Source organism: Meles meles, chromosome 20 (genome assembly GCF_922984935.1).
Source record: "Meles meles chromosome 20, mMelMel3.1 paternal haplotype, whole genome shotgun sequence".
Classification (NCBI taxonomy): Eukaryota; Metazoa; Chordata; class Mammalia; order Carnivora; family Mustelidae; genus Meles; species Meles meles.
This window is the reverse complement of record NC_060085.1, coordinates 18,122,372-18,140,751: the sequence shown is the minus strand read 5'-3', so window position 1 is coordinate 18,140,751 and position 18,380 is coordinate 18,122,372. Positions and strand designations below refer to the sequence as shown.

Genomic DNA, 18,380 nt, shown 5'->3' with positions numbered 1-18,380 from the left:
CAAAAAAACACCATGAAACTATTTTAAATGTGTTTTCTTTAATCAAATCGATCTAAAACGGTAATAACCAATTTTGCTATCAACTGTCCAGTTTATAATCAAAATAAAATTATGAATGAGATCTATTTTTTGGTGCTAAGTCTGGAAATCCGATGTGTACTCTACACCTACAGCACATTTCAACTTGAAACAGCCACGTCGCTTGTGGCTGGTGGCAGCGCAGCCCTGGAGGGGCCCCAACACCCGCGTCCCCGTCCCCCCACAACTCCTTCCCGCGACCAGCTGGCCCGCGCCCTAGGCCCCGCCCCGCGCCCCGCCCAGGTTACATCACAGAGCCCGCAGGCCCCGCAGGCGGGGAGACCCGGGGCCCGGCCGCGTGTACCCGGCCGCTCACTTCCTCCCCGCTCCAGGCACCCAAGTTCTGAAAGGAAGCAACGTCCACTACAAATCCCCGGCGGCGGTCGGTCTACCCGCCGGCCGCCCGGGCGCTAGCCGGCGGGAGGCGGGAGTCAGAAGCCCCCATGCGTACCTCGCCCCCAACGGCCCTCCGCTCGCGCCGCTACCACTGCGAGGTCGAGGCGGCGGGGCCGACGCCCATTGGCTTGCCTCAGGCCTCCGCCCGCCCCCTCGCCGCGTTTATTGGTCGGAGCAGCGGCGCCCGCGGGATAGGCGGTGGCGGCGCCCCTCCCTCGCGCCGGCCCTCAAGAGGGCGACGAGGAAGCGGCCGCCTCCCTGTGCCCCGCCCCACGGACTTGCTCGGTGGCTCCGGCTCCTCCCGACTTCTCCCGGCTCCTCCCGGCTCCTCCCGGCCGTCTCCCGGCTCCCTCCGGCTTCGGCTCCGGCGCAGCGGCGGCGGGTAGGTGCGGCGACAGGCGGGGCCCGATCTGAGGGGCGGCCTCCCCACTGTCCCGGGGGCTGCCCGAGCCGCGCCCCGCGGCCGCCCGGGACCCCGCAGGGCCCGCCCGAGGCTGGGAAGGGCGGTGGCCGCGGGCCTGCGGGACGCGGGGGCGGCCGGGCTGGGGGCCTGCGGGCGTGATCTTCCGAGCCTTCGAGGAGCGATCTGGGGGCGCCTCGGGGCGGACCGGGCTGAGAGGACCGGGGTTTCGGGCGTCTGGAGCGTGGGGCCGAGCGGCATGCTTTGGGCTCAGGATGGGGTTGCGCTCGCGGAACGAGGATCGGCTGGGGTCTGGGGCCCTGGGTGGGGTTCGGGGACGTAGAAAAACTTAAAGGTCCGTGAGACTTCGGGGGTCAGTTGAGGTGGGGTTGATGTGAGCTAGAAAGAGTGGCCAGTCTGGGGTTACGGGCGGGGCTGAGGGGCGGTCTGGAGAACCGGGCCCCAGCCTGGGCTCTCTGCGCTCGTCCCCTCCCGCACTGCTGGGGGACTAGCGTGTGTCTGGCTGCGGGAGGGCAAAGCCGTCGCAGCAAGGGTGGGGATGGGAGGATTGGGACTGGGACCGGGAGGGGGCAGTTGGAAACGTTACCCAGAACCGAGATTGGTGATTTAGCACTTGGACCAGGTTCTCCGCTGGTGTTGCTTGAGCTCTTTTTTGGTGAAATTACCCCGGGGGAGGGGGGACGTTGATTTTGGTTTTTTGGTTTTTTGCTTCCACCCAGGAACGTGTAAATTAAATGCTTTTGCTACTTTAGGGAGGAGGCAGTCATTACGCTTAGGTTTGTGTTTTAGCACCCAGACCCGGCGTGAAAGGTGCTTCTCGGGAATGTTAGTGTTACCCAGCTCTCTCCTGGAAACTCCCTTTCTCCTTTCCCTCCTCTGGTTCGGTTACACTATTGCTCCCCAGGGCCTCTCGATTCGCTCTCCCGGGCTGCATAGCATTGCAGTGTTTCTTGCTCTGTGTGTGAATGTGTGTGTGTGTGTGTGTGTGTGTGTCTCCCGCCCGTTTCCCTGCTGCTGCACTTTTGGCAACTGCCTCTGCTCTTTCCCAGGGATGGTTGTGGCATTGCATCAGGGGATATTTGGGCTTGTAATTTGCTCACTCAGCCCAGGAAGAGGGAGAATAGTATGCTGCAGAGATGGGAGGGGGGTACCGTCAGCTCAGCTGGGTAGGCAGAGAAATGGGTGTGGTGAGGGAATACAGCTGCTCTAGGCCTATAGGGTAACACTGCCCAGTCATCAGCTCAAAGAGATTGAAAGAGCAGCAACAACAGCTATTTTTATAAATCAGTCCTGAATCCAAGCTGAGCACATGGATTTAGAGTGAACAGTTGTCATGCTCTAACTATTACCGGCTGGGTGTTTGGTAGACAACATTGGAGTTGCTAAGAGAGAGCTGTGCAGTGCAGCAGGTATTTACTTTACTTGCAACTTTTTAATTTTGCTCCTCTCACCTCTCTGAGATTGGACCTCTCTCTTCAGGGGGTGTCTTTGCAGTGTGTTGGTTTGATGTTCTAGACTACTCCTTTTCAAGTGAGATGTTCCTGTATCAGTGGTAGTCTTCCTCTCCAGTTTGGCTTAAAAATAATAAAGTTATCACCTTGTGAGCACTTGCCATCTTCTAGGCACTAGCCGTAGGTATTTGTTTACAGATGGGGAAATTGAGACTGATGGGAATAAGGACTCACACGGATAGTTATGTGGCAGAACTGGCATCCAAGTCAAGGTCTCTCTGGATTCCCCCCGACCCCCCACTAGTTTAGATACATGAAATTTTTGGTTCATGCAAGGGTGACTCAAGCGCTTGAGAATTTATTCATGCAAAGTAATCTCACCAGAGACTGATAAACCAGATACGAGTTTATTTACACCGAAAGTATAAAATGCCATGTACACAATTGGAATTAATTATCCACTGACTAGGACACCTCGTTTGTTTCTGGGCAGCCAAATCAGTAATAAAAAGGCAATTGATTATAGAATGGGAACTAAGGACCCTGGATGTTCTTAAGGGATGTTTTAATCAAGTTACTGAATCCTAGTGAGTTGCCCTTCTTTTCCCATTGTGTGAATAAATACATTAATGGGTGACAGTGCTGGGAAGATTCTAAAAACATTTTCCCACCCTGTCTCAGTGTCGTTGTTGTTTTTTTAAGTCATCTCTTCCAATACTTACCATTTCAGCCTATTTAACCTGTGTTAAATTTCTCACATTTACAAGTAAGTTTACGTTACATATTAAAAAGTCATTTTCCATTGTTCGCTGACGATGAAGGAAGCACCTGGATTCTTATGTCCAGGTGGCTTAGCTCTATTTTTTATTTTTCTTGAGGATATGAAAACTTTTTATTAATTGCATACTCTGGTGTTCAGGGGAGAGTAGGACAGGTTTCCCAAGCTTGCTTGAAATGGATTGAGATCTGGGAAAGATACTACCTTGTGGTTTTAATTTTGGTTATAGGGTGGGGGTGTTTGTGGAAGTGAGTGTCCCCTTGTGTAAAGGGGGGGGTGTGTTTGTGTGATTTGAACCTCTCATCCCTGTCAAGATAGGTGACTTAGCTTTAGTCAGTTTGTTCTTCCTGATTTCCTATTTTGTTCTTTTTCCCAATTGATCCATCTTTGTCTCTTGAAATTTTTGCTGTTGACCCTTCATATTTAGGGCATCTTCCTCCTCCTCTTTCTCTTCCTTCTTCTCCTCCTCTTTCTTTTTTTCCCTTCTTTTTAAACTTACTGTTAACTACTGTTTTTAGATAATCTCTACCCCCAACATGGGGCTCAAACTCAGGACCCTGAGATCAAGAGTTGCATGTTCGGTCCACCAAATGAACCAGCCAGGTGCCCCCCTTTTTCTTTTTTTAAATACTAAGCATGGTTAGTTGATGTGTAGATTTTATTTTTCCTTAAAAAGCAAGAAAATCTGAGGAACATTTTGACCTAATGGAAGTCATCTGGTGGTTCATTTGATTTGGTCAATTTGAAAAGGAAACTGAGTAAATATCACTGATTTCACTTTGTTCTTCTAAATGGCACTTTTAGAACCAGGTTTCTGTAGACTTACTGCTAGGAATGTGTTGAGGACAATTATGTCAAGAAAGGGGTTAAAGCAAACTGATATATGAGGGATCATATTCACTACCTTTTTAGAGCTTGCTGGGCTAATCTCTCGACACAGACCTAATGGGAATTGTTTTGTATGTCATTAAATTTTGATTAATTTATTTTTGAGAGAGAGAGCGCGTGCAAGTGCGTGCATGGGGTGGGGGTGCAGAGGGAGAGGGAGAGAGAGTGTTTTAAGCAGACTCCTAGCTGAGTGCCAAGGGATCCAGGGCTCAGTCTCACCACCCTGAGATCACAGCCTGGGCCAAAACTAAGAGTCCGAGGCTTAACCGAGGGCACCACCCCAGCGCCCTGTATGTCATTAAATTTTTGAGCTTGAAAGTCAATCCAGTTTACTTTGGTGTTTGTTTATACAGTAGAAAAGTTAATCTTCCTTTTCTTTTTAATATATGTATATATTTTTAAGATTTTATCTATTTATTTGACAGAGAGTGACACAGTGAGAGAGGGAACACAAGCAGGAGGAGTGGGAAAGGGAGAAGCAGGTTTCCTGCTGAGCAGGGATCCTGATTCTGGGCTCAATCCCAGGACCCCAGGATCGTGACCCGAGCAGAAGGCAGACACCCAACAACTGAGCCAGCCACCCAGGTGCCCCGGTGGGGGGGGAGGGAATTAATTAATTAATTAATTGAGAGAGAGAGAGAGCATGTGCCCCTGTAGGGGTGAGGGCGGGAGGGGGAGCAAGAGAGAGAATCCCAGGTGGGACTCTGCGCAGCTCTTTCTCACGACCCTGAGATCACAACCTGAGCCGAAACCTGGAGTCTTGACACTTAAACCTACTGTACCTCCCAGGCACTTGAAAATGTTAATCTTCTCACCATAAAACCTATCTTATTGGTTTGCATGTATTTAAATTTCTTTTAAAATGTATTACTTTCGGGGCGCCTGGGTGGCTCAGTGGGTTAAAGCCTCTGCCTTCGGCTCAGGTCATGATCCCAGGGTCCTGGGATGGAGCCCTGCGTCGGGCTCTCTGCTTGGCAGGGAGCCTGCTTCCTCCTCTATCTCTGCCTGCCGCTCTGCCTACTTGTGATCTCTGTCTGTCAAATAAATAAATAAAATCTTTAAAAAAAATGTATTACTTTCCCTCTTTCTGACTTTACAATAAGGCAGTTTAAAAAATATTTTATTTTGAAATAATTTTAGATTTATAGAAGACTGTCAAGATAGTACAGAACGTTCATATAATCTTTATCTAGCTTTCCTTAAATTTAACATCTTCCGTAGTGAGACATTTATTAAAATTAAGACATCAATATTAGTTTAATATTATTTTAGCTAAAATATAGGCTCTCCTCTCATTTCCCTAGTTTTTCCCCAGTGATACCCTTTTTCTATTACAGGATCTGATCCAGGATACCACATTACATTTAGGTGTCCTGTTTCCCTAGTTTCCAACAATCTGTGACAGTTTCTGAGTCTCTCCTTGCCTTTCTCTCCTTGACACCTTTGAAAAGTAGCAGTCAGTTATTTGGGTTTTAATTGGGTTTTCTGGTATTTTGTTTTGATTCAGTCTGAAGCCTGAATTTCGGGGAGGAGTACCACAGAGATGGTATGTTCTTCTTGTCATGTCATTCTGCATTTCAGGGGATACCTGATAGCAATGTGACTTATTACTGATGTTAACTTTGATAACTTGATTAAGGTATCTGTCTGGTGTCACTGAAGTGACTATTTTTCCATTTCCTTACTTCATTTGTTAGAAGCTAGAAATGAGTCGCCAGGTCAAGCCCATTTCTGGAGGAAGGGAAGTAAGCTCTACCTCTTCAAGGGATGAGTATCAAAGAATTTGTGAACCTGTGTTAGAATCACCCACAGTAATGAATAAATATTTGGGGGAGGTTCTGTGAGGCTACCCAAAGATCTAAGTTTCATCCACGAATTTTAGCATTCATCGGTGAAATTTGGCTGCAGTGGCATTTACCGTGTAATTGTAGTGGTGATTTTCTGTTTCCCTCATTCCTTCTACATTATTTGGAATTCTTCTGAAGGGAAGATATGTACACGACCACCCCCCCCCCCCCCCGCAGTTTATTTACTTACTCATTTGTATCGGTATGGATTCGTGAATACTTTTTCTTTTGGGTTGTAATCCAGATACCATGCTTTGTTGCTCATATTCTTCTGGCTTTGGCCATTTGGTACCTAAGTTCGTTTTCTTTTTCTTTTTTTTTTAAGATTTTATTTATTTATTTGACAGAGATAGAGATCACAAGTAGTCAGAGAGGCAGGCAGAGAGAGAGGGGGGAAGCAGGCTCCCTGCAGAGCAGAGAGCCTGATGTGGGGCTCGAGCCCAGGACCCTGAGACCGTGACCTGAGCTGAAGGCAGAGGCTTTAACCCACTGAGCCACACAGGCGCCCCTGGTACTTAAGTTCTTTCTATATGTCCTCTTTTTCTTTTTTTGGTGCTGCATGATGCTCCAGTCTCATCTTGGATTTTCCCTGCCCCAGCCCCCACAAAAATCAGCCATTTTTCCAAGGAGCCCTGGGTTCTTTTATCGGAGAAAAATATTTAGAAACCCAGATCTGGTTTCTAAATGAACTGGATGTACTCACTGCTGCTGGGTTATCACTGCTTCTAGATGTCTTAGGGCAGACCTAGGAACTACATATATGTATACTGCTTACAGTATCCATATACGTACATGTATACTGACCCAGGTACACACACATGTATGTTTATTTCCGTATCTATCAGTATATAAATATGATGCGGTCGTACTGGTCTCTCTGACTCTAGTCCAGTACCACAGGTTCATTCTAGGGTTCCTCTCCTTGCTTATTTGTAACTTTTTTTCCCTGACAGAAACTTGGCTCTAGTTATTCATAATAGATTTACTTAACTGTTCAACCTCAGTGTATGTTTAAGGTAGGAAAATGGAGTTTTCATTATCACAATAAAGTCCATTTCCAAAGCAGTTTGCAGTTGTTACCTAATTTAAATTATACTCCTATAATATTGGTATTTTAAATGACTGTTTTTCAGCCTCAGTGGAGAGGTGATGTCATTTGCCCTTGGCCAAACAGGAAGTGAGTGACTGCAGCTGGAATGGATGAGCTGTTCTCACTCCCAGGGCTAGCTTGATCCCAAGCAAAGCCATCTCTCTCAAGTATCTTGACTAATAAGTCAGCCTTTGTCCCTTGTTGGTGGGATTGCTCCTTTTAATTAAAGAAGTTTCTGGTTTTTAGAGTTTTGTTTTGTTTTTTTAAACTTTGACAGCGTTGACAGCAGGAGTCATTTCTTTTCTGGAATTTTTTTGTCCCATGTAAGTTTTTTCCAGACTAAACAGTTTTTTCCCCCAGCCACCTCTTAGGAAATGTGCTTTCTAAACCTTTTACTATGTTGGGCATCTCTTGTGGACATGCTACAGTTTGTCATTCTGTCAGATGTGGTCTGATCCAGATATTGTATTAGGCCCTGGAAAGGAAGTGATTAAGGAATTCAGAATGACCCCTTTCCACTTAGTTTCTACCCCTTCTGCTTTGAAATAATTTTTTTCTTTCTTTCCATATCCACTTTTCAGTGTTGGTTTATACTTGTCTGGTAGTAAAAGCTCCCTTCTAGGTATTTTTCCTTAGAGTTGCTGTTAACCCACGTCTTTATTCTTGATTGGTTGATTTTCTGATTCTATGTGTTGGACTTGTTTATGCTCCTGTTTTCTTTCTGTAAGTCCAGTTTCTGTCCATTGTTCCAAAGGAGGCTTTTTGAATCCTGATTCTATTATCACGTGCCTTGGTACCCTTCCTGTGTCTATAATTTAGATATGTTCTTCCTCTATTTTGACGAGTTCATTAAGAAAACATTCGCCAAGAGAGTGCCAAGATCAGATCTTATATGTAATTAGAGATAAATTAGAGGTAAAACTTAATACTTTATTTTCTCCTTACTTCTGACTTTTATTACCTTAGTATTTCCAAAGATTTTGGCTCTGGTTTTCTGCTATAGTTTATGTACAAAATTATAATTAAATATTTTATATCATTTTTAAAAAAAGATTGTTTTAATCTCTATGCCCAACATGGGACCTGAACTCACCACCCCAAGATCAAGAATCGCATGCTCTCAGGCACCTGCATTGCTCAGTCATTTAAGCATTGGATTCTTGATTTCAGCTCAGGTCATGATCTCAGGGTGCTGAGAATGATCCCAGCATTGGGCTGAGCTCATCAGGGAGTCTGCTTGAGATTCTCTCCCTCTCCTTCTGCCCCTTTCCCTGCATTTAGAGAGCTCATGCACCCTCTCTCTCAAATAAATAAATAAAATCTTGAAAAAGTCACATGCTCTACTGACTGAGCCAGCCAGGTGCCCCTAAAATATTTTACATCTTGAACTCTGAAGGCACAGCTAGTTTTTTGTTTTTGTTTTTTTTTTTTTTTAAGATTTGTTAATTTATAGAATGAAAAATTTAGGAGAGATTGTGGATAGTGGTGATTGGTAATAGAAGTTAGAGACCCTTGGGGCACCTGGGTGGCTCAGTGGGTTAAGCCTCTGCCTTCGGCTAAGGTCGTAGTCTCAGGGTTCTTGGATCGAGCCCCGAATCGGACTCTCTGCTCGGCAGGGAGCCTGCTTCCTCCTTCTCTCTACCTGCCTCTCTGCCTACTTGTGATCTCTCTCTGTCAAATAAATAAATAAATTCTTTAAAAAAAAAAAAAAAGAAGTTAGAGACCCTTAAGAAAAATGTTGCTTCCTAAAGTAACTGCTCTCTAAGCTCTTTTTTTGTTAAACTGCCTGAGATTGTTCTTTTTTTTTTTTTTTTTTAAGACTGTCTGAAATTCTTGATCAGATGTTCATTTGGGTTAATCCATGTTCTGTGTGAGGAATAGAAGTACACTGGGAAGATTCAAGAGAGCCCTTACTCCTCTTCTTATAGGTAGATCATATTTTCCTTGGAATAGTTTGTACTGGGGTATGAATGTTTCTTTGGGTGACAGGTGATTTCTCTGTTACCAAATGTATATTCAGTTAACACTGGTATAAAAATGCCATTGTAGTGGAATTCATTGTAGCATAATGTCACAGAAAATGGCGCAGAGGGAAAGTGGAGTATTGTTAAGAATATTTTACCTAGGGGCGCCTGGGTGGCTCAGTTGGGTAAACGACTGCCTTTGACTCAGGTCATGATCCCGGAGTCCTGGGACTGAGTCCCATATCGGCCTCCCAGCTCCATGGGGAGTCTGCTTCTCCCTCTGACCTTCTCCCCTCTCCTGCTCGCTCGCTCTCTTTCTCTCTCAAATAAATAAATAAATAAATAATCTTTTTTTAAACAAAAGAATATTTTACCTATTATAAAATGTTTCCTAAGGTCCAAAAAAGTTCAAGCATCTTACTTCTTTTTTTTTTTTTAAAGATTTTATTTATTTATTTGACAGAGAGAGAGAGATCACAAGTGGATAGAGAGGCAGACAGAGAGAGAGGAGGAAGCAGGCTCGCTGCGGAGCAGAGAACCTGATGCGGGGCTCGATCCCAAGACCCTGAGATCATGACCTGAGCCGAAGGCAGCGGCTTAATCCACTGAGCCACCCAGGCGCCCCAAGCATCTTACTTCTATGTGTCCTCTGTACACTTACCTCTAATTACCCTTTGTTACTGGAACTCAGAATGGTGTGTGTTGGAATAGGAACCTTAATTTGATTTTATATGTTCTCTAGGGAAATGTGTTCTGTCCTTATTCAAGAATAGTTCTTTGATGAACATAGGAGTACTTAAGATGCATTTGGCTATGTTGGTTGTTAATTTTGTGTTCACATTATTTCGTGTGTAAACTTAAGTTCATTCATTTTCATTTTCCTCCTTATCACTAAATCACAGAGAGACAAGGGATGCAAAACATTGGCTGTCAAAGGGCAGGATCTGACCTGTTATTTTTTTACTATTCTTTCTTTCTTTAGTAGACATGAAGAAATGCTTTTTAAAAGCATCCTGTTCTTCAGAAAGAGGAGGTGTAGCAAACTGATATTATTAAAATGACTTCTTGAAGAATGGATTCTCAGTGTAGAAGATTGGCTGTGGCAAAAGTAGTAGTGGTGAATAATTCATGTAAATTCTGGGGTCTTTGAAAATTTCTGTATCTGCTATTAAAAATTTAGTGTCGTCAGCAGTCAAGATAGCTAGTTGGCTAGGCCAGATTAGAAATGTCTGAAAGTAGCCATAAGCTGCATGGCTATGTGGTTGAGGAAACCAAGAGTATGTAATTGCTCCTATAATCCGTTTCTTAGCACTAGTAGCAAAATAGAGCGGTATAAGATATACCTGTATTATTAAGTCTGTCCTACTTAGTTCAGCTCTAAGATGTGATCTGGTAGTGTCCTTCTATAACTTCGCCTATTTAAAGGGAAACCTTTAGGTCATTACTGAAGTCCCTATTTCTCAAACATCCCGCAGTTGCATTGCCCTATCAATTGTGAGTTTGATTTCATAATAGTAATTTTTGTATACCTCCTGTTTTTTGTAGGAAACTTTACTAAAATGAAAAATTTCACAGGGTGCCTGGGTGGCACAGTCAGTTAAGCAGCTGCCTTCAACTCAGGTCATGATCCAGGGTCCTGGGATCAAGCTCTGCATCGGGCTCCCTGCTCAGCAGAGAGCCTGCTTCCCCCTCTTCCTCTGTCTGCTGCTCTGCCTACTTGTGCTCTCTATCCCTCTGTCAAATAAATAAATGAAATCTTAAAAAAAATGTAAAATTTCAGATCCTTCACAGAAGTTGAGATTAGTTTAATGAAATGAACCCCAAGTACTCAACACTTCTCTTCATTTTTTTATTTTTATTTTTTGAGAGAGAATATGCACGTGTGTGTGGTAGGGAGAGGAGAGGGGCAGAGGGAGAGAGAATCTTAAGTAGGCTCTGTAGGCACTGTAGAGCCCAATGCAGGTCTTGATCTCACAGCCTTGAGGTCATGATCTGACCTGAAGTCAGGAATCAGATGTATAACTGACTGAGCCATCCAGGCACCCCAAGAACACTTGTCTTTAATAATTATCAATCCGTGACCAATTTTTTTTTTTTTTTTAGAGGATTGTTTTAGGCAAGGTCACTTTCCCTTAGTGGGAAGATCAGGGGGTCTTTTTATTTTTATTTTCATTTTTTAAGATTTTGTTTATTTAGGGGCACCTAGGTGGCTCAGTGGGTTAAAGCCTCTGCCTTCAGCTCAGGTCAAGATCCCAGGGTCCTGGTAATGAGCCTCATATAGGGCTCTCTGCTCAGCAGGGAGCCTGCTTCCTTCCTCTTTGCCTGCCTCTCTACCTACTTGTGATTTCTGTCAAATAAATAAATAAAATCTTAAAAAAAAGATTCTATTTATTTGTTGTCAGAGCACACAAACGGGGGAGCAGCAGGCAGAGGGTGAAGCAGGTTCCCCACTGAGCAGAGAGCCCAAAGCGGGACTTGATCTCAGGATCCTGGGATCATGACCCAAGCCAAAGACAAATGCTTAACTGACTTAGCCACCCAGACATCCTGCCATGACCAGTTTTGATTCATCTGTATCCTCTCTTATTCCTCAACCATTCTATACTGGGTTTTGAAGAAGATCCAAGACACCATATCATCTGTAAATATCGTGGGATGTGTCTTAAAAGATAGTACTTCTGTTTTAAGTATAATCACAATCACTGGAGAACCTTTAAATATAAAAGTAGCCAGTTAATATCAAAAGTTTTCTGTTTTGGGGATTTTTTTATAGCTGTCAATTCAAATAGGGTGCAAACAAGGTTGTCATTTGGTAGATAGGTCTCTTCAATCTCCTTTTATTTATTTTTAAAGATTTTATTTATTTATTTGACAGAGAGAGATCACAAGTAGGCAGAGAGGCAGGCAGAGAGAGAGGGGGAAGCAGGCTCCCCGCTGAGCAGAGAGCCCAATGCAGGGCTCGATCCCAGGACCCTGAGATCATGACCTGAGCCAAAGGCAGAGGCTTTAACCCACTGAGCCACTCAGGCGCCCCTGTTTTTTCAATTTTTAAAGATTTTATTCATTTGCAAGAGAGAGAGCATAAATGGAGTGAGGGAGAGAGAGACAAGCAGACTCCTTTCTGAGCAGGGAGCCTGATGTGGGGCTTGGTCCCAGGACCCTGAGATTATGACCTGAGCCAAAGGCACACACTTAACCCACTGAGCCACCCAGGTGCCTCTCTTTAGTCTCCTTTAAGTATCTTCATATGTTTTTCTCTTTGTAATTTTTATATTGAAAAAACTGAGTCATTTGTCATGTAGAACTTTTAATATGCTGAATTTTACTACTTGCATGTTGGTGATGGTATTTAACGTTTTTCAGTTGCCCATGTATTTCTTGTAAACTTTAAATCTCCAAGAGGTCTGATTTGTTCCAGCAGGATGCCTGCCTTATTCTTAATTTCCATTCTAAGAAAAATCATTAAATGTGTTGGAGTTCATAAGAGAATGTCATTTAAGCTTGTGAGTAATACGATATGGACCTGCATTATAGTACTGATGTCAATATATTACTTAATTTTGGAGGTGCCTGGATGGTTTAGTCGGTTAGGCATCTGCCTTCAGCTGGCGTTGTGATCCCAGAGTACCAGGATCAAGACCCATGTCTGGCTTCCTGCTTAGTGGAGAGCCTGCTTCTCCCTCTGCCCCTCACCCTGCTTGTTGATCTCTCTCTCAAATAAATAAATAATTAAAAATATATATTACAGCATTTTGGTTCTGAAGGAGACTGTGTTCTACCAGTTTCAGGTTTTTCTTGACAAGATAAGGATGAAGAACATTGCTGAACCCTCCTGTTTAGCAGTTTGTGTTACTCAGATTGAGGGCTGGGGGGAGCAGGTGAACTAGTTCAGCTCATCAGAGAATGCTGATCTGTATAGAAGCGATCCCTGGACATACTAAAAGTCTGAAAAAAGCGATAGTGAACATGAAATTAGAAGTTTTTCATGTGTTTTCTTAAAGACCACACATTGTTCTTTTTCTAAATGATCTTTTATTGTTACTTGTTCTATGAGGAAAACGGGAAATTTGGAAAATACAGAAAAATATCAAGGCAAAAGTAATCATTTGAACACTGTCTCCCAGAGGTAACCACTTTAACAACTGGGCATATTGCCTTACAGTCTTTTTTTCTAGGTGTACACATTTTTTACTTAGATATTTCTGCTAATAAATAATTATCTCTGTTACTTTTTAAAAACTTAAGGTCATGTGATTTCCTGTGTTAGTAAAAGCTATTTACCCTTTTTTAAAAAGATTTACTTATTTTTGAGCAAGAGCAAGAGAGCAAGCACACTCCAGTGAGCAAGTGCTTGGGGAGGGGCAGAGAGAGGGAGATAGAATCCCAAGTAGACTCCCCGCTTCGCGCAGAGTCCAGTGCAGGTCTAGATCTCAGAACCCTGAGATCACGACCTGAGCTAAAATCAAGAGTTGGAGGCTGGGTGCCTGGGTGGTTCAGCGGGTTAAGCCTCTGCCTTTGGCTCAGGTCATGATCTCAGGGTCCTGGGATGGAGTCCCGCGTCCCGCTCTCTGCTCTGCAGGGAGCCTGCTTCCTCCTCTCTCTCTCTCTCTGTCTGCCTCTCTGCCTACTTGTGATCTCTCTGTCAAATAAATACATAAAAATCTTTAAAAAAAAGTTACAAAAAAAAAGTTGGAGGCTTAACCGACTGGGCCACCTAGCTGCCTTAAAAGCTGTTTAATCTTTAATGACTGCATAATGTTGCATCATATGGATGGGGTTTGATTTACTTAGTTTTCCTTTGTTATTTCATATAGACTTTTTTTTCATCTTGGGTTATTTTTATACATAAGGATCTTGTTTATATTTCAGGTATTATGATAGATTATTTTTTTTTAAGATTTTATTTATTTATTTGACATACAGAGATCACAAGTAGGCAGAGAGGCAGGCAGAGAGAGAGGAAGGGAAACAGGCTCCCTGCTGAGCAGAGAGCCTGATGTGGGGCTCGATCCCAGGACCCTGGCATCATGACCTGAGCCAAAGGCAGAGGCTTTAACCCACTGAGCCACCCAGGCGCCCCTGATAGATTCTTTTTTAAAAAGCAGATGTATTGAGATATACTTTACACAACATAAAATTCACACTTTCATAGGTTTTTAGTATATTTACTAAGTCATCACATTATCACTGCTACCTGATTTAAAAAAAAAAGATTTATTTATTTATTTTGGGGCAAAGGGGGAGAGGGAGAGGGAGAAACTCAAGCAGACTCTGTGCTGAGTGTGGAGCCTCACACAGGGCTCTATCTCACAACCCTTAAATCACAACCTGTGCAAAAACCAAGAGTCTTGACTCTTAATTGCACCACCCAGGCGCCTCTTGGATTTGAACTTTAATTTCAAGTATTCTTTTTACTGTGTTCAGTTTAATACCACAGATATTTATGTATCTTCTAGGTGTATAGCAGATAAGTGCTGCAGATGATTTTTTTAAAGTAAGTTGTAAAATGGAAGAGAGGACACACTGACTTTTAATAGTGTTACCATGATACAGACTGTAAATGCTCTACAAATTTTGACTCTACCTTTTATGTAGTTTAAAGGTGCTTTGTTAGATTGACTCATGCCCAAGGATTCAGGTCTTTTTATTAATTTTAATTAGAGCTAGATAGTTACCATTTATTCTTTTTCTTTCTTTTTTTTTTTAAAGATTTTATGTATTTATTTGACAGAGAGAGTTCACAAGTAGGCAGAGAGAGAGAGGAGGAAGCAGACTCCCTGCTGAGCAGAGAGCCTGATGCGGGGCTCGATCCCAGGACCCTGAGATCATGACCTGAGCTGAAGGCAGAGGCTCACTGAGCCACCCAGGCACTCCCATTATTCTTTTTTTAAAAAGATTTTATTTATTTGAGAGAGAGCAGGGGGAGTGGTGGGTGGGGTAGGGTGGAAGATGGGGAGAGGCAGTTGGAGAGAGGAAGCCGACTGCCTGCTGAGCAGGGAGTCTGATGCAGGGCACCATCTGGGATTTTGGGATCGTGACCCAAGCGGAAGGCAGCTGCTTAACTGACTGAGAGCCACTCAGGAGCCCCCTATCTATTCTTTAAAACAGTTCTCCTCATGCTTCTTTATTGCCTTTGAGACAGTAATGGGGAGATGGTGTTATCAGTCAGAAGGGTAAAGATGATAGATTCTTAGGATTGAAAATATAAGCACTCTTAGAGTGGAACATAATAACTTTGTATTTTCAGTATTGTGTTTTCAAAACGCATTTTCAGAGACATGCACAATTGAGAGCCTTTCCAGAGGAGAACAGTCTAGACTGTGATGAAAGTAGAAATTAGGTGACTTGAGGGACACCAGGGTGACTCAGTCATTAAGCATCTGCCTTTGGCTCAGGTCATGATCCCAGAGTCCAGGGATCCCATGTTGGGCTCACTGCACTGCAAGAAGCCTGCTTCTCCCTCTTTCTGTCCCCCTGCTTGTGTTCCCTTTCTTGCTGTCTCTTTCTCTCTGTCAAATAAGTAACTAAAATATTAAAAAAAAAAAAAAAGAAAAGAAAAATTAGGTGACTTGAGGCACTGTTTAAGGAATTAGAGATTTTCACTTGGTGAAGAAACAGGTGGGGCCAACTTTTATCAAATACATCAAGATCTGGCAAGTGAGAGAGAGATTAGTTTTAGTATTTTGTTGCTTTGGCATAACTAGTACCATCAAGTAGAAGTTAAAGAGAAAAATGGAGTGGAACTTCTTAGATGACAGAGAGTTTCCTATGACTATTCATGTTAAAGTAGAGCCTGAGCGGTGTTGTAGAGATACTGAGAAGGTGGTTAGGTTCAGTGATCCTCAAGATTTTGATAAGTTGTTCTTGGTATTGGGTACAGATCCCTTTAAGAATTTAACCCAAAGGGATGCCTGGCTGGCTCAGAGGATAGAACATGTGACTTTTGATCTTGGGGTTGTGAGTTGGAATCCCCACATTGAGTGTGGAGATTACTTGAAAAAAATAAAGAATCTGACAGCAAAGACTCCGTCCCTTGGGGCGCCTGGGTGGCTCAGTGCATTAAAGCCTCTGTCTTCGGCTCAGGTCATGATCCCAGGCTCCTGGGATCAAGCCCTGCTTTGGGCTCTCTGCTTAGTAGGGAGCCTACTTCCCCTCCTTTCTCTCTCTGCCTGCCTCTCTGCCTGCTTGTGATCTCTGTCTGTCAAATAAATAAATACAATCTTAAAAAAAAAAAAAAAAAAAAAGACCCTGTCCTTAGAAAAAGCTTCTGGGTTTGTGTATGTGTATTTTACTCTCATCCTTGAAGAACACTTTTTCTGGGTATAGAGTGGTATGTTTTCTTTTCTTTCAGCACATTGACTTTATCATTCCACTGTCTTCTGGCTTACATTGTTGCTGTTGTGCCCTTAGCCTTGGTGTTCATTTCCCTCAAGAATTCTATAGCATAACTAGTTGTTGATTATCCCAAACTATGTTTATAATTTGAGGGTCCTTGGTTTATTCAGATTAGGAGAACTTTGGGTGCCAGTGCACAAGAGGGGTATTCCATGGCCATAATTTCTCAGGAATTTTTGGTCCTTTTGCCACTAAGGCAGGCTTTTGTATTATCTCCTGTGGTTGTGGGAAATTTGGGCTTTGGTTTAGAGCTGGTTCACCTTGAGAGGTATAGTGGGGTGTCTCTATATAAGAAAGACAACCTTGGGAGAGCCCTGATTTCTGTCCTGTTTGTCCTGTGTGGCCCTTGAACTGAAGCTCTAGATTAGGGGTTCTCAGATTTTAGTGTATGTATAAATCACGGTCTTGTAATGGAGATTCTGAAGGTTCAGAGTGCATTAGTTCGTTTTCAGCTCCTTTGGGTAAATACCAAAGAGCACAATTGCTGGACTGGATGATAATGATAATGGTATGTTTGGTTTTGTAAGAAGCTGCCAGACTGTCTTCCAGCTGTACCATTTAGCATTCTCACCAGCCCTGAGTGAGAGTTCTTGGTGTGTCACGTCCTTGTCTGCATTTGGTGTTGTCAGTATTCTGGATTTTGGCCATTCTAGTAGATGAATAGTGGTATCTCATTTTATTTATTTATTCATTTATATTTATTTTAAAGATTTTATTTATTTATTTGACAGACAGAGATCACAGGTACACAGGCAGGTAGAGAGAGAGAGAGAGAGAGAGAGAGAGGAGGAAGCAGGCTCCCCGCGGAGCAGAGAGCCCGATGCGGGCCTCGATCCCAGCACCCTGAAATCATGACCCGAGCCGAAGGCAGAGGCTTTAACCCACTGAGCCACCGAGGTGCCCGGTATCTCATTTTAATTTGCAGTTCCCTAATGAAGTGTGATGTGGAGCATCTTTTCATACTCTTATTTGCCACTATATAGCTTCTTAGGTGAGGTGTTTTTTTCACATCTTTTGCCAGTCTCCTTATTTATTTATTTATTTATTTATTTTTAAGATTTTATTCATTTATTTGAGAGAGAGAGAGAAACAAATACAGAGCAAGAGCAGGGAGCGCTGAGGGCCTCGATCTCGGGACTCTGGGAACATGACCTGAGCCAAAGGCAGATGTTTAACCCACTGAGCCACCCAGGTGCCCCCAGTCTCTTTTTCTTACTGTTGAGTTTTAAGAGTTCTTTGTACATTTTGGGTACCGGTCCTTTATCAGACATGTGTTTTGCAAATACTTTTTTCCAGTCTGTGGCTTGTCCTTTCATTCTCTTAACAAGTATATTCTGCAAATAAGAAGTTTTAATTTTAGTAAAGTCCCAATGTACAATTTTTTTTTTTTTTAATGTATCATGTTTTTGGTGTTCTTCCTTAAGAAGTCATTGTCAAACTCAAGGTCACCTACCTTTTCTCCTAAGTTATCTTTCAGGAGTATTATTAATTTTGTGTTTTATATTTAGTTCTATGGTCCATTATTCTTATGATCTTTTAATTTCTGTAGTTTCTTTTAATCTTCAGTAGTTTGGTTGGTTCTCTAGGTTTTATTCTGTAGCAGTTTTATCACTCATGAGCACAAATGATAAGACTTTTTAGTAGGCAAGAAAGGTCAGCATAATACCTTGCCTTCTGTTATAGTGGTCCAAAGGAAATGTATTAGTAAATGTATGAGTGACTGATCCAGGTACTTTTTGATGATGGAACTATGTATTGTTTGCAGGGTTCGACTGCAGACTGACAATTGCTGAACCTATGTATATTAAAAGTTATATGATTGGAATTTTTTTTTAAGATTTTTATATTTAGGTAATCTCTACATCTCATGTGGGCCTTGAACTTACGACCCCGAGATCAAGAGTTGCATGCTCCTCCAGTTGAGCCAGCTGGGTGTCCCTTTGTGATTGGAATTTTAAAGACCAGAGGTTTAAGAGAAGAGTATTTTGATTTTGAAGTAATTAACACTTATGTCCATAGACTTACGGACTTTAAAGGATCAAAATAAGCATGGCTTGCTGTTGTACTAAAGT

General features: G+C 43.0%; 1 protein-coding gene across 10 annotated transcripts in view; it reads left to right on the top strand.

Annotated features, from left to right (window-relative positions):
* The first annotated feature begins 584 nt into the window (after nt 1–584).
* Nucleotides 585–18,380, top strand: part of MAP4 (microtubule associated protein 4) — a 185,666-nt gene continuing 167,870 nt past the window's right edge. For 3 of the 10 annotated variants that reach the window (XM_045992047.1, XM_045992051.1, XM_045992049.1), the window contains exon 1: nt 719–856. The gene's annotated coding sequence lies outside the window, so the exon portion shown is untranslated. Of the gene's footprint in view, nt 857–18,380 lie in introns of all 10 variants that reach the window. The other 7 variants (XM_045992050.1, XM_045992046.1, XM_045992055.1 and 4 more) reach the window with 6 other exon arrangements.